This window comes from Anolis carolinensis, chromosome 2, assembly GCF_035594765.1.
Source record: "Anolis carolinensis isolate JA03-04 chromosome 2, rAnoCar3.1.pri, whole genome shotgun sequence".
Classification (NCBI taxonomy): Eukaryota; Metazoa; Chordata; class Lepidosauria; order Squamata; family Dactyloidae; genus Anolis; species Anolis carolinensis.
The window spans coordinates 115,310,123-115,323,728 of record NC_085842.1 but is presented as its reverse complement, the minus strand read 5'-3'; the positions used below and the strand labels follow the sequence as shown (position 1 = coordinate 115,323,728).

Below are 13,606 nucleotides of genomic sequence, written 5' to 3'. Positions count from 1 at the left end.
CAAATACAAAATAATACTTGAAAATGTAAGACCAGGTGATGTTGAACACATCAGTAAACAATCAGTTACAGCAAGTAAGAGTTTCAGCAAAATGCCTCTCAGCCGTGACACTACTAATAAAAAAGCCTATTTGGCTGGCAGTTCTTCCCACCCTCCTCTTACGATCAGCAATCAAAAGGTCATGGAGTTATTTTAAATGCTCTGCGGTAAGAGACAAGGATGAGGGTTTGTTTTCCTTTAACCAGAAGGTGCTTTGGCAGGTCTAATCCATAAAAGGTACTCCGATTGTTTTTCCCCTAGTTTAAAAAGGAAAGGCACTCTCAGGAAGCCCATTTTCTTTCATAGTATCCCCATTTTGAAAGGGGATGCTATTAGAGAATTTACTGCAAGACACATAGCTAATTCTTTGAAATTTTTCAAAAGCTAGCAACTTTACAGGGAAGAATTTCAGTCATAGAGGACTGGCCAATTTGTCTGAAAATTCTTGAATAGTTCTGAACCTGATGGATCTGGGTTTGTTCCAGCAAGGTATTTCTTAAGGATTACATACCCAGGATCACTTCAAGCAAATAATGGATGCTTGAGATCTTCAATATGTCTTCTTGGTTTTTACTGGAATCCTGGTGTATGTGTTTAAACAACTAGGAAAAGAACAGCAACAAAAACACAGTACAAAGAACTGGTTAGTTCACTCATGTTGGGGGTCTATACATCATGCATTGCTTTAAGCTGAATGCCTGTGGGGAGTTGTCATACATGAGAAATGGTGTAGAGCAGTAATGTGGGAATATTGTGTTTCAATATTATTTAGGGCATTCATATGTTATGTGCTTCCAAACTATGGTGACCCTAAGGCAAGTCTATCATGGAGTTTTCTTGGTAAGATTTGTTCAGAGATGTTTGGCCATTGATTTTCTGTAAGGCGGAGAGAATGTAACTTGCCCTAAGTCACCCAGTGGGTTTCTAGGACTGAGAGGGAATTCAAACTCTGGTCTCCTGGAGTCCTAATCCAACACTCAAACAATGGCACCACATTGGCTTTTTAGTGCATTCATTTATCATCTCATGTGTTAAAATATCTAGGCAGTTTGTATTAAAAAATAAAAACAATATAAAAGACAATACAAAACAATTTTTGAAAAGCTTAATAATAATAAATTGTCTGTAAACACTCCTGTTTCTCTTTTGAGTCAGCATTTCACTTCTCTCTAAATGACAAATTTCCTACATGGATATAATTTCTCTGTAGAAAATTAGATGCAATAGACATTACGTATAATTAAAAAGTGTGCACATTTCACATATGCTGTAGTACACATACTGGCTGGCATCTAGTTAGTGGCATACTCAGGCGCAAGCCCAGCTTGAGCCCAAGTATTTCACCAGGGTGGGGTCATTATGGAGGCAGGTGTTTCCTTCTGTCCTTCACAATGAACAAAACTCCCCCACTCTAGAGGTACATTTGAGCTGCAGCAGGCCCAGGGCCATTCCACGGCAGCTGCTGGTGGAATCTGATGGAGTGTCTGGCTATGTCTCCACAGCCAGACATAAAATGATCACATCATATGCTGAGATCTGTGAACGATCCCACCATATGATGTAATCATTCTACATCTGGCTACAGAGATGTAGCTGGACAGAGATAATCCACCCCTGCTCGCCATCAGCCACAGGATGGTTGTGGACATGTGGGGAGAAGTAAGGGCTCAATAATAAGTCCATGTGATGTTGAGCTGTACCATAGCTCCACATGAAGAGCTGTTATGCTAGGCTGTGCTACACAGGAGCTTGGCCACTGTATGTGCACCAAGGCACAAGAAATACTGGGATGTTCTGATGGGCATGAACGTCAGCCTAGGACAGTAACATGAAGAATATATATAATTTTCATATTTAAATTATACATATTATATTGCTATACACCACACACGTCTCCAAATGGTTACCCAAGTTGATAAAGCGTAAGGCAGTGTATAAAGTTTTTGAAGGGAAGAACATGGATCCAGACAACTGTTAAGAGTATTCAATCAATACCAAATTACTCAATATTATTTATCATGGGTTATATAATCTATATTTTTAGCCATTTGATTTGGCAGGCTTACGGGAATGTCCAGTTTGAATAACATTTAGTCACTGGATCTATCATTCCTGACAAAACAAAGAAAAACTGCATACAAATTACAAACCTGTTTTGAGTGATGAGCAGAATATTTGCAGAGTAGTTTGAGTGATTCAGAGGTATACACACATACTGTTTTTGGTGGGAATGGAAAGGAAATGCAGGAACACTGGTGTGTGCTGAGCCAGACAGGAATGGCACAGAGTAATCGTTACATGGTACAAAGGGTGCAAAATGCATCTGGCACAGCATCAAGTTGCAGTGATTTGCTTCAGCTTTGCAAATTCACTTTGCATAATAAAATTCTGGTTTACTAATCTTCCTGGCATATTGCAATATGCATCTACAAGCTCTTGCAAGCTCTTTGGGATGGGCTGAGAAAGGCTTTAGAGATTTTTGTTTATGGTTGAGGATTTTTTTAAAATTGGTTTGCCTGCTTCTGTTTCTCCTGCTTCTCTTTTTCCCTCTTCTCCTTCTCTTTCCTCTCCTTCTCCTCCCTGTCCTTCCTTTCCTTCTCCTTCATCTCCTTCATCTTCTTCATCATCATCAACATCTTTGGGCTCCAAATATCTACAGGAACAATAAATAATAATCCAGATCTGCAATGAGAAAGCTCATATTACCAGAGGTTAAATTAACGTTCATTATTTATTCCAGTCATAAGTCTAGATATTATATTGCTATGCACCTTGCACTTCTTCAAAGGATGTGTTCAAGAGAACACACTTCATGGTTTCAGTTCATCTGGAAGAGTTGACTTAGGGCACAATCCTAAGGTACAATGTCTACTCTGCCAATTCAAGCTACTTTCCGGATCAGAGCATAGCACCAACTGGAAGGCAGCAGAGCAATCTATCACTGTTGGCAGCAGCTCTAGAGCCAGTACAGCAGTTTTTACGCAAGGCAGATTTTGCTGCCATCCTAGCCCTGTATTACTTACAACCATTTTACTCTTGCCACAGCACTGCCTTAGCAACAGGTACCACTGCTGCTGATGCAGCATAGTTATGCCAGCCAACAAAATTATATCCTGATGGGGATTTGCAGCATTTGCTTTATTTTCAGAAGTACATGCATACTTGAAATCTGATGGTGTGCCCATTTTGTGCCCCAGTTATATTGGAGGTGCAATTCAGTCAAAAGAAATGGCCTTCTTAGTAGTTGCATCTAAACTTGAGGAATTCTTTGCTCTCAAAGATAGACTTGGCACCACCACTGAAAGCATTTTGTGTTGTGTCAAACATTTTGTTTAACAAAGCTTTAATGGTTTTGTCAAATAGTTTTATCTGCAATATCAATTTGTGACTCATTAGTTGTTTTGGATTTTACTTTATGATTGGTTTTAATTGTTGTTAGCTGTGTAAGCAGCACAAACATTTGATGCAACATAAATAAAAATAAGATTCAAAACCATTTGATCCCATTTCCCTGCTATCATTTTGTATTGTTATATTATGAAAAAAGTGATGAGAGAGACATTTGACACAAGTCTGAATAATATTTCCTTAAAATCTATTTATGGTATGAAGCTTGGTAACTGCACAAAGGTCCTTGGAAAACCGAACACAAATAATCTGAACACAACAGTTGATGATTGGCAGAAGGAAAGCAGGACAACCTTTTAACCACAAGAACATGGGACTGAATAGTGAAAGACTACTGCTTGCAAAAAAAGATAGGATAATGGGACACCAGGAAATTCCATTATGATTTACACTCACTCACCAGTTATGCTTAACAAAGAGGGTAGCTTCATGCAGGACAGCCCAAACAAATTGCTTGAAAAGTAAATCCACTAAATACACTGAGACTTACTTCTAAATAAGTTTGTAAACAACCACATTGCACGGTTGCTTGCTTAGGAAAAAGAATGCTCTTACATGTGTTTCTAAATTTCAAAAATTGCTCTCTGATCTGGTTTTAAAATAATTTTTAGATACCACAGCATATGAGAATCACTTTCTTATGAAATACTCCTACCCAACATACTGATCAGAATACAGCTATCTGCTGCAACAAGAGGATAATGGCTAGACTCTATACTGACTTATTTTTATTGATCTAGCTATACTGCAACTTTATGGATCCCTAAATTATGGTACAGTGAAAAATAATGCTGTTATAAAATGTGTGGGCTGAGCTGTCACTCAGCAAATGTCCATATAGAACTACTGCTGCCATGATGCCTATCGGCAAGATCCTAAGATGGATGGTGACATTTAGCTCTACCATAAAAATTGACTCTTCAAAAAAACAAAACAAAACAAAAACCCCAATCTATTCAGAATTGCTTGAAAGCTTAAATGATCAGTTTTGGCTTTTCTAACAATTACAATTAGCAGTTTGTATGCGGAAAATGTATACTTATGCTGGCCAGTTTCTTTATCTTAGATGTTCACTTAACCAAATAATGACTATCCAGGTTTTCAGGCGGAGATTTCCTGCCAACTCTTTCCTTTAGAGATATTTAGAACAGAATCCAAAGCTTCTCCATGAACAGGGTGCTAAGATCTATCACTAAACAGCAGTCCCATTTTAGAATGTCAGCATGAAATGCTCTTTATTTTCTTTGGATACATACACTGACTGAAAAGTCTCAGATTTTGTTCCTAATCTTTCTGACTTCCTCATTAACAGTATTTATTGACACTGATTCCAGGCCATTTTCCTGTTTCCCCATTTTTTATGTCCTCCTCTTATTAAAAGAAATTTACTGAGAGAAAAATAGGATAACTCTTTGAATGGCTATCCTAGAAGTTGTCTATCTTGAAGCACTTCTGTTCCTATTTTTATATTACCAAGATGACTTTTTATGCCCTGTCAAACACTCATAAATAAAGATCCTTCTCTCTGAAGAATATGCTCATCCATAGATGCAGATGTAGTCTTTTGGACATTTACAGGTGGTGCTAAAATGACCCAGGGCAGAGAAACCTGATTCAGGTAACACACATAAATGCAAACAAGCACCTGAAAGTTTTGGCTGTGATCCGCCATCAGGAGATGGTTTCATTGTCATGTATCTGCCTACAAGGATATAGCTAAATGCCAAATGCTTTTTGAACATTTCCACTTTCCATCAGTCACTAGAATACCATGTTGCCTCCTCCAACAGTTCTTGGAGGGGGGCATCACAATGAGAAAAGAGAGGATATTACACTGGTGCGTGGCACTAAGAGAATACCAGTTGACCTTTTCATGTGTATAATGATTTGGAAGTTTGAAAATTCTGTGTTTATTACATCTCCCAATATTTGATTATCCTAACACACTGTGAAAGGTGCGTCTAAATTTAAACAAGGAACACTAGCATGCATCATTTCCCAACCATTTATTCAGCAACAGTTCATTATTGAAGGCATCCTCATCACTTTTTGACAGAGGTGCTTGTTAACTTTGAATCTATGATTGTGGTAATAACAGCATGGTGGCCAGAAGAATGTAGGAAAATAGTATTTTAAAAGTCTGATAGGCTTGACTTCATTGCACAATAACATGCAGAACTGGAATAGTTAAGTTTTTAATTGCTAAGCTAACAGTGGAGGTTTTTATTGTCGGCATGTAAACAGAGAGATTTGTATGAGGAAATAGATATGGATGGGTGTGAGCCAAAGAGGGTGGTTCACATTATTATATGTATCAGCAAACACCATAAGAGAGACAGAACACAGCCACAGACAAAAGAGCAACATTAAAGACACAAAGATTTGGCCTTTGTCTGTGTATAAACGAAAGACTCATTTGTTTGGTCAGGCACTTTCCTAATTGATTCCCTGATCATTAACTTTGTTAATTAGCCACCGTTATTTTAATAAAGTATTTTATTGCCATATTAGTGTATTAATCAATCTTGTTTTACTTTGTTGGAGGCTATTTTTTACTGTTGTAAACTGCTTTTAAAATGAAAAGCGCTAAAGAAGTATTCTTAAATGAGTAATATAAAAGTTATTTTCTATAGAAACTATACAATTCTAGGAATCCCTTTCAACCTATGACCTTGTTGTTATATTGACCCTGTCTATGTTTATAAGTCCAGAGCAATGGTTCCCAATCTTTGGTCCTCCAGGTGTTTTGAACTTCAGCGCCCAGAATTTGTAACAGCTGGTAAGCTGGCTGGGATTTCTGGGAGTTGAAGTCCAAAAGAACTCAAGGACCAAAGGTTGGGAACCACTGGTCTAGAGTAAGTGCTATATTGTATCACTAAAAACGATGAAAGTTTTTTTTCAATTTGAAACAGACAAAATTCACCCAAAATTCACAAAAGGGATTCAGGATGGCTTCGAAAAACAAAAATGGCAAACATTCAATGCCATGTGCAATGACAAAATAAAACAGAAACAACAAACAATTAAAATTAACAGTTAAAAATAAGCAAATAAAACAACCTTGACTAAAACATAAAACCAATTAGCCTCATAAATAACACAATAGGCAGTTAAAATCTGTATAAAAATATGAAAATGTGACTCTCCAATAAATTAAGGTAATATAATCACTGTCAGCATCGGCAGGCAAGATAAGAGTCAATAATAAAACTAATCATCTTCCTCTCCATAAGCTAGTGTGCAAAAGTAAGTTTTTAATTATTTCTTAAAGGAGAGAAGTGAAGAGGCTCTTCTAATTTCCATAGGGAGGGAGTTCCAGACGGAAGGAGTGACTACTGAGAAGGCTCCCATTCTCGTTCCCACCAGCTGTGCTTGAGATGGAGGTGGGACTGAGAGGGTTCCCTCCGATTATCATAGTGTCCGAGCAGGTTTGTAAGTGGGGATATGGTTTGTCAAATAGTCTGGGCCTGAATTGTTTAGGACTTTGGAGATAATGACCAGCACTTTGAATTTAGCCTGGAAGCGGACCGGTAGCCAGTGGAGGTGCCTTAACATTTATTTATTTATTTATTTATTTTTCAAACTTATATGCCGCCACTCCCCTAGGGCTCGGAGCAGCTTACAAGAACTGGCTAAAATCAACAATTTAAAAAAAAAAATCTTAAAAACATCTTTAAAAAACATCTTAAAAAACATCCTAAAAGCACCTTTTAAAACATCAACAACAGAACTCAAAAGCCTGTCGAAACAGATGTGTCTTACATGCCCTGCGGAAGGCCGACAAGTCCCGCAAGGCACAAACTTCAGGTGGCAAGGTGTTCCAGAGAGATGGCGCCACTACTGAAAAGGCTCTGCGTCTAGTTGTTGTTAGATGCAAGGTCTTAAAACTGGGGACTTCCAATAGGTCTTGGTTCTCAGAACGGAGGGATCTCTGGGGTTTGTAGGGAGTGAGGCGGTCCCTCAGGTACATCGGCCCTAGACCATGTAAGGCCTTGAAGGTAAGCACCATCACTTTGAAAGTGATCCGGTGCTCAATTGGTAACCAGTGCAGCTGCCGTAAGATTGGTGTAATGTGGCATCTTATCGGGACTCCCGCAAGGAGCCGGGCAGCTTCATTTTGCACCAATTTGAGCTTCCGGATCACCGACACAGGAAGGCCAATGTAAAGGGCATTACAGTAATCCAGTCTCGAGATGACTGTAGCCTGGATCACCGTAGCCAGGTTGTCCCTAGTCAGATAGGGGGCTAGCCGTCTAGCCTGCCGAAGATGAAAAAAGGCAGTTTTGCTAACGGCGGAAACCTGGGCCTCCATCGTCAATGAAGGGTCCAAGAGGACTCCCAGACTCTTTACCAGTAAATACGGGCGTAGCACTTCGCCATCCAGAGTTAGCAACTGGACAACATGGGAGTTGTCCGCTCCTTGGACAGTGCTCCGGTTAGTAATCTGGCTGCCAATCTCTGAATCAATTGAAGCTTCCAAACTATCTTCAAAAGCAGCCCCACATAGACAGCATTGCAGTAGTCCAGAAGGGATGTAACTAAAGCGTGGACAACCATAGCCTGATCTGGTGTCTCAAGGTACAGGCACAGCTGGTGAACATGTTTTAATTGTGCAAAGGCGGTCATTGTGCAAAGGCTCTCTTCGTAGATTATCCACCAAGGTGATCAATGCCGTTTCAGTTCCAAAACCAGGCCTGCAACCAGATTTAAATATATTTTTGCAAAAATCAGAACAGTAGATGGGAAGCAACACTCTGAGGGCAGAGGAGCTCCAGGGATGGCTAATGACTCTGAACAAAGGATGCCCTCCAGGCAAGAGCCAAACCTTTCCAATGCTAATTAAGGTGATTAACTGCAACATTCACGCTGACTTCCAACTGACAAAGAACTCTTCTCACACCCTGGACTCTCCACAGATATATATTAACCTTCCTTGCCTTTCTCCATGCCTCACAACCTCTGAGGATGCCTGCCATAGATGTGGGCGAAATGTCAGGAGATAATACTTCTAGAACATGGCCATACAGCCCGGAATACATACAACAACCCTGTGATCCCGACCATAAAACCATTCGACAACGCGGTCCTGGCCGCCACCGACACCTGGGGTTTCAGGGACAACAATGAGTTCAGGATCACCCCCAGACTGCGAACCTGCAACTTCAGGGTTTGTGTAATCCTGTCCAGCACAGGCTGTAATCCCACACCCCGATCCACCTTTTGGCTGACTAGGAGTACCTTTGTCTTGTCTGGATTTAATTTCAACTTGTTAGCCTTATCCAGTCCATTAATGATGACAGGCACCAGTTCAGGACCAGGACGTGATCCTTGGCTTTAATTGGAAAGGAGTAATAGAGTTGGGTGTCATCTGCATAAATTTGACACTGAACTCCAAAACTCCGGATGATCTCTCCCAACAGTTTCATGTAGATATTAAATAGCATGGGGGACAGAATGGAACCTTGTGGGAATCGAACAGGAGTCCTCCAATGCCACCATCTGGGACTGGCCCTCCAGGAAGGACTGGGGCCACTGTAAAACTGTGCCCCCAAGCCCCATCCTGGAGAGACGGTCCAGAAGGATAACATGGTCAATGGTATCGAACGCTGTTGAGAGGTCCAGAACTAGAAGGACACACTCCCCTTATCTGGCTCTCTTCGTAGATTATCAACCAAGGCGATCAATGCCGTTTCAGTTCCAAAACCAGGCTTGCAACTAGATTTAAATATATTTTTGCAAGCTTATAAGTATTTGGTACAGGAATTCTAAATGTTAGTATGATACTCTGACCTGATTATATTCACAAATACAAAATACAAAATGTTAAGTAAAAACCCATCCACAAACAAACAAACAACAAAGCCAAGGCTCGTAGACTTTATCCCATGCAATAAATTTCAGAAAACTGATTTCCAGATCTAAATTCAGGTCAGGACTACAATTTAATCTCCAATGCTGCAAAAGTCCACTGAAAACTAAGATTTAATTTTTATGGAGTGTTTCCTACATTGCTTCTAAATTGACAGCATACAGAAATAAAAACTTGTAAATGCTATTGAAATTCACTAACAACTCTTTCCAGCTGATCTCATTGTGAAGCTTATCTGCTTTTGTTGGCTCTGACAATGCATGGATCAGGTCTGAGGAGCTTTTGAACTGTTTCCTCCAGACTTAGGAAGATAGTCAGATCAATAGGTCGAGAAGGGAGATGCTTGCCCCTCTCAACAATTTTCTTTTCAATTTTAACATAAGGTTAACAGTGATGTATGCAAGACAAGCCAGGCCTAGTAGCCAATCAACATTAGCAATCTGTGAATAGTGATCATTATTCACTGAAAAGAATTCCTTCATTTTAGGGAGCAAGTCAGTCTTTGTAAACATGTTCCTCTTCTTAGTCATCTTACATCTGTGTGAAGCTCTCCATGCTCCAGCTATTCCATTTGTAACCTGAACATTTCCTTCTAAAAATTTCCAGTTTTTCTCAGATTGCTATTTCCATGGTGACATCTTCTAAATTAGTAATATTTAGTGTTATACAATAATCTCCTTTAAGGAGGCAGGAAAAAGTGAATTTGACCAGCTGTGAAAACTGCTCGGCCTGTGCTGACAATTTTTTTCTAAGTTGCTTTAAAGTATTAGATGTGTGATCATCATATTCAGCCAAGTTCTTTTATTCTGAATTCATTAAAGAGAATTGAGATAAAGATGCATAACTGGTAGGTGCCAATTATGTCTATAGATTTATGAAGCTGGAGGCAAAGGTATAAACACTGCAATGTCATTGTTGTGTGTGTGTTTGTGTATGTGGGTGGGGAGATAGTAATAGCAATCTCCCAGATCTCCCAGCAAGGCACTTGTCCCACTTGACCCCGCTGTCCATCGGCATTCATTGGCATCCACTCTATGTAACAAGTCATTGGTAGGAAGCCAGTCTCCCTTGCATTTTTGACCTCATCCATATCCTACCAGAGGTGAGGGGATTTTAAGAGTCCCAGGCAGATAATGCGTGAGAATCATTCTGCCCAATTCCTCCTTTTACTTTGGTTGCCTTGGTGGATGACTGCAGGGCAGGGTGAGTGTGTCCCTATTGGTTCTGCTGGGCTGCTCAGTGGCTTTCGATACCACTGACCATGGTATCCTTGTGAGGTTTGGGGGACACTATTCTGAAGTGGTTCCAGTCATTCCTGGAGTGATAAACTCAGATGGTGGTGATGGTGGACTACTGCTCAACACTTTGGCTACTGGCCTTTGCAGTCCTTTGAAACCTTTTTGGAAACTTTGGTGGGTCCAACACGCTGTGGCCAGTATGCTGATGGGACCAGTTACAGGGATCACGTATCACCCTTGTTTAATAAAGGTTCGCGGTCACTTCCAACTTCATGATCCCACAAAACTTGGTCCAGACTATATGAAAAGTCTTATCTCCCCATAGGGAACCTACCAGAGTCTTAAGATCTATAGGGAAAACTAGTTTTATTTGCCTTTAAAATTGTATGTTGATTTTTAACTGATTCCTTATGTGAGATGCCAAGTGTTCCACTCTTGAGGAAAAATAGCATATAAATGACATAAATACATAATAATAATAATAAAACAACAAACTCCATTTGTAATCCACATTGCATGTTCTCACTGCTAGCAAGTGTTAAGTAAAGATGGCATACCTGAGCAATGTCTTTTGACTGGTAATGTCAGGAGCATTCCACCCAGAAACACTGCTAGTCCCATATGAGTAGAGCACTAAAGCTTTATTTATTTACACACACGTACAGAAATAAAACTTCTTAAAGGAAATTACAGTTTTGATGTAGCTGTGATTGGGTATAATCAAGCAAATGGTTGAAGATCATTATTTTTAACAGTCCTGAATGTATTAGAAAACCATCCTGCAAATATAGCTCATAATCCCAATGCTATCATGGATTCAAAAAGAGACTTCCAACATTAGGTTAGTGCAATTCATTTGTGTGTTTGAGGATCTAAAAATATGAATTAGCAGGATACACCCAGTACTCTGTTTACCCAAAAATAAGACTTCCCCTGAAAATAAGACATAAATATAAAGCCTCCCCTGAAAGTAAGACCTAGCAAAGTTTTTGTTTGGAAGCATGCCTGCTGAACAGAACACCAGAGGATGCAGGATCGGTAAATTTACGTACCATAGATTGTTGTACATGGAAATAATGGTAGTAACAAGAAATTTTTGACAGGATTCACAGTTTGTCTGGTTATGCTGGTTTGTGATGACAACTACTATACAGTATATAATAAATGTTCATTGTTTTGCTCAACAATAAATATGAATTCTTCTTCATGGAAAAATAAGATATCCCCTGAAAGTAAGGCCTGGAGCATCTTTGGGAGCAAAAATTAATATAAGACACTGCCTTATTTTCAGGGAAACACGGTAGTTTAAAACACTTGTGGTGAAATCAGATTTTATTAATTCAATAGTATTACTCTCTTCTATTTTATGTTAGAAAGATACATGGCACTACATTTCTGTACATCTATTCCCACAGGGCTGGTTCAGAGGACAAGCTGAGAGGGAAGCCCCACAACCCACAAATGTAACTCCCATGAGGGACCATGGCTGATCCAACCTAAGGTTTACAAACTCAGAGAATGACATCTTCAGAAATAATTTTAGTTCTATGTACGTAAGCAACCTTAGTCTCCTTTTTCTGTGAAATGGGTTTCTGTCAGAACAGGAAAAAGTGTGCATCTCAAGGAGTATTTAACACTCCCTACTCCAATGGTTTTCTCAATCGATTTCTTAAATGGACTTTTATTACAAATTTTATTTTATGAAGACTGAAGACTAATGAAATGGTTTGACTCTCATGATTATATCTCTCTCGCTTTGAGGTAGACAAGAGAAAATGCCTCACCTGGAAGCACCTTTGGATTCTCATATTTGCAATTTTTGCAGCCAAATCTTAGACAACCCAAACAACTTGCAACAAAAGAAAAAAAATCATTAGAAATTATTATTACAGTGGCACCCACTCCTATACAAAACAGGCTGGCACTTTATCTTCCCCCTCCATTTTCAATTTTTTTTTTAAAAAAAAGGATTGTGTGGTATATATGCGCTTTAGTTGCTCTAAAATTGAGTAACAGGCCAAATGAGACTCAGCTCACAGTATATTCTGCTCCGCTGCTGGGCACACTTCCTCTTTGCTTATCTTCTGCCTCCTTTATTCTGAAAAATAATGCAAAAATATTTGTTGATCAGATATGGCATGCACTTCAACACAAAAAAACTATTAATTTGATCACAAATGTCCAAATGCAGAAAAAACTAACAGAATGTGCACAGTGCTTCCACGTTCTAACTTCCTCTCAAACATCTCTACTGTTCAAATCTGTAATCAGAACAAACTAGTTCAGGGAAAGATGCATCTTGTATGTCAGCGGCAGAGACAAGTAATGAGCACACTTCAATCTGTTTCATCTACTTCTTAAGAAAAAGCAAGGCTCCTCAGAATTGACTGAACTAAAACACTGGAAGATGGTGTTTGGTGCACCGTCAAGCTGCCCCAAGGGTGAATCAACCAAATGAATCAACCTCCACTCCCATCACTGGGAGCTGGGTGTAGACTTCCCTGCGTGTCACCATCAGGAGTGACATTTTGTGCAGTGTTTGTTCCCCCCCCCCCCAAAAAAACCTGTCCCTAGCACTGTATCCAGCTATTCGAGCCTTCCTTCTTGTTCCTTTCTTGCTTGTAGGTTTTGGGTGAGCCTAAGTCATGTGAACACTGCATAGTGTTGGGAAATGTAGCTTCCAGAGCTTTATCTTGGCCCTTCATAATGTCTTGCTTTTAGAACAAGTTGAGCGAGGTGTCATTTTGGGAACGCCCGTAAGACATGAGGCACATGTAATTGTAAATATGTTTAGGCTGTAGGTATGATACTGTAATTCAAAAGTATAATTTTTTCTGGCAGTTTTCTACTGTTCTACTGTATACAGGGATCATAATTTACAGTTGGCCCACCACATATGTAGATTTGGCGCATGATTATTTGTGGAGAGCAGAGTAGCTTGCAATGGGTGGTGCTTTGTAGACTTTGGGGTGTGTATGGCAGCCAATGCTGCTCTGTTCCCCAGTTTCAGAGGCTGGGATCTCAGCTCCCAACTGCCCTTGAACTCTGCTGC

General features: G+C 39.7%; 1 long non-coding RNA gene across 13 annotated transcripts in view; it reads right to left on the bottom strand.

Moving 5' to 3' along the window:
- LOC103277882 (uncharacterized) overlaps positions 1-13,606 on the bottom strand; it is a 33,886-nt gene that overhangs the window by 18,492 nt on the left and 1,788 nt on the right. For 11 of the 13 annotated variants that reach the window (XR_010002790.1, XR_010002792.1, XR_010002794.1 and 8 more), the window contains 2 exons: positions 12,592-12,652; positions 551-2,692 (listed from right to left, as the gene is read on the bottom strand). This is a non-coding gene — a long non-coding RNA (uncharacterized LOC103277882). Of the gene's footprint in view, positions 1-550; positions 2,722-12,591; positions 12,653-13,606 lie in introns of all 13 variants that reach the window. The other 2 variants (XR_010002796.1, XR_001729975.2) reach the window with 2 other exon arrangements.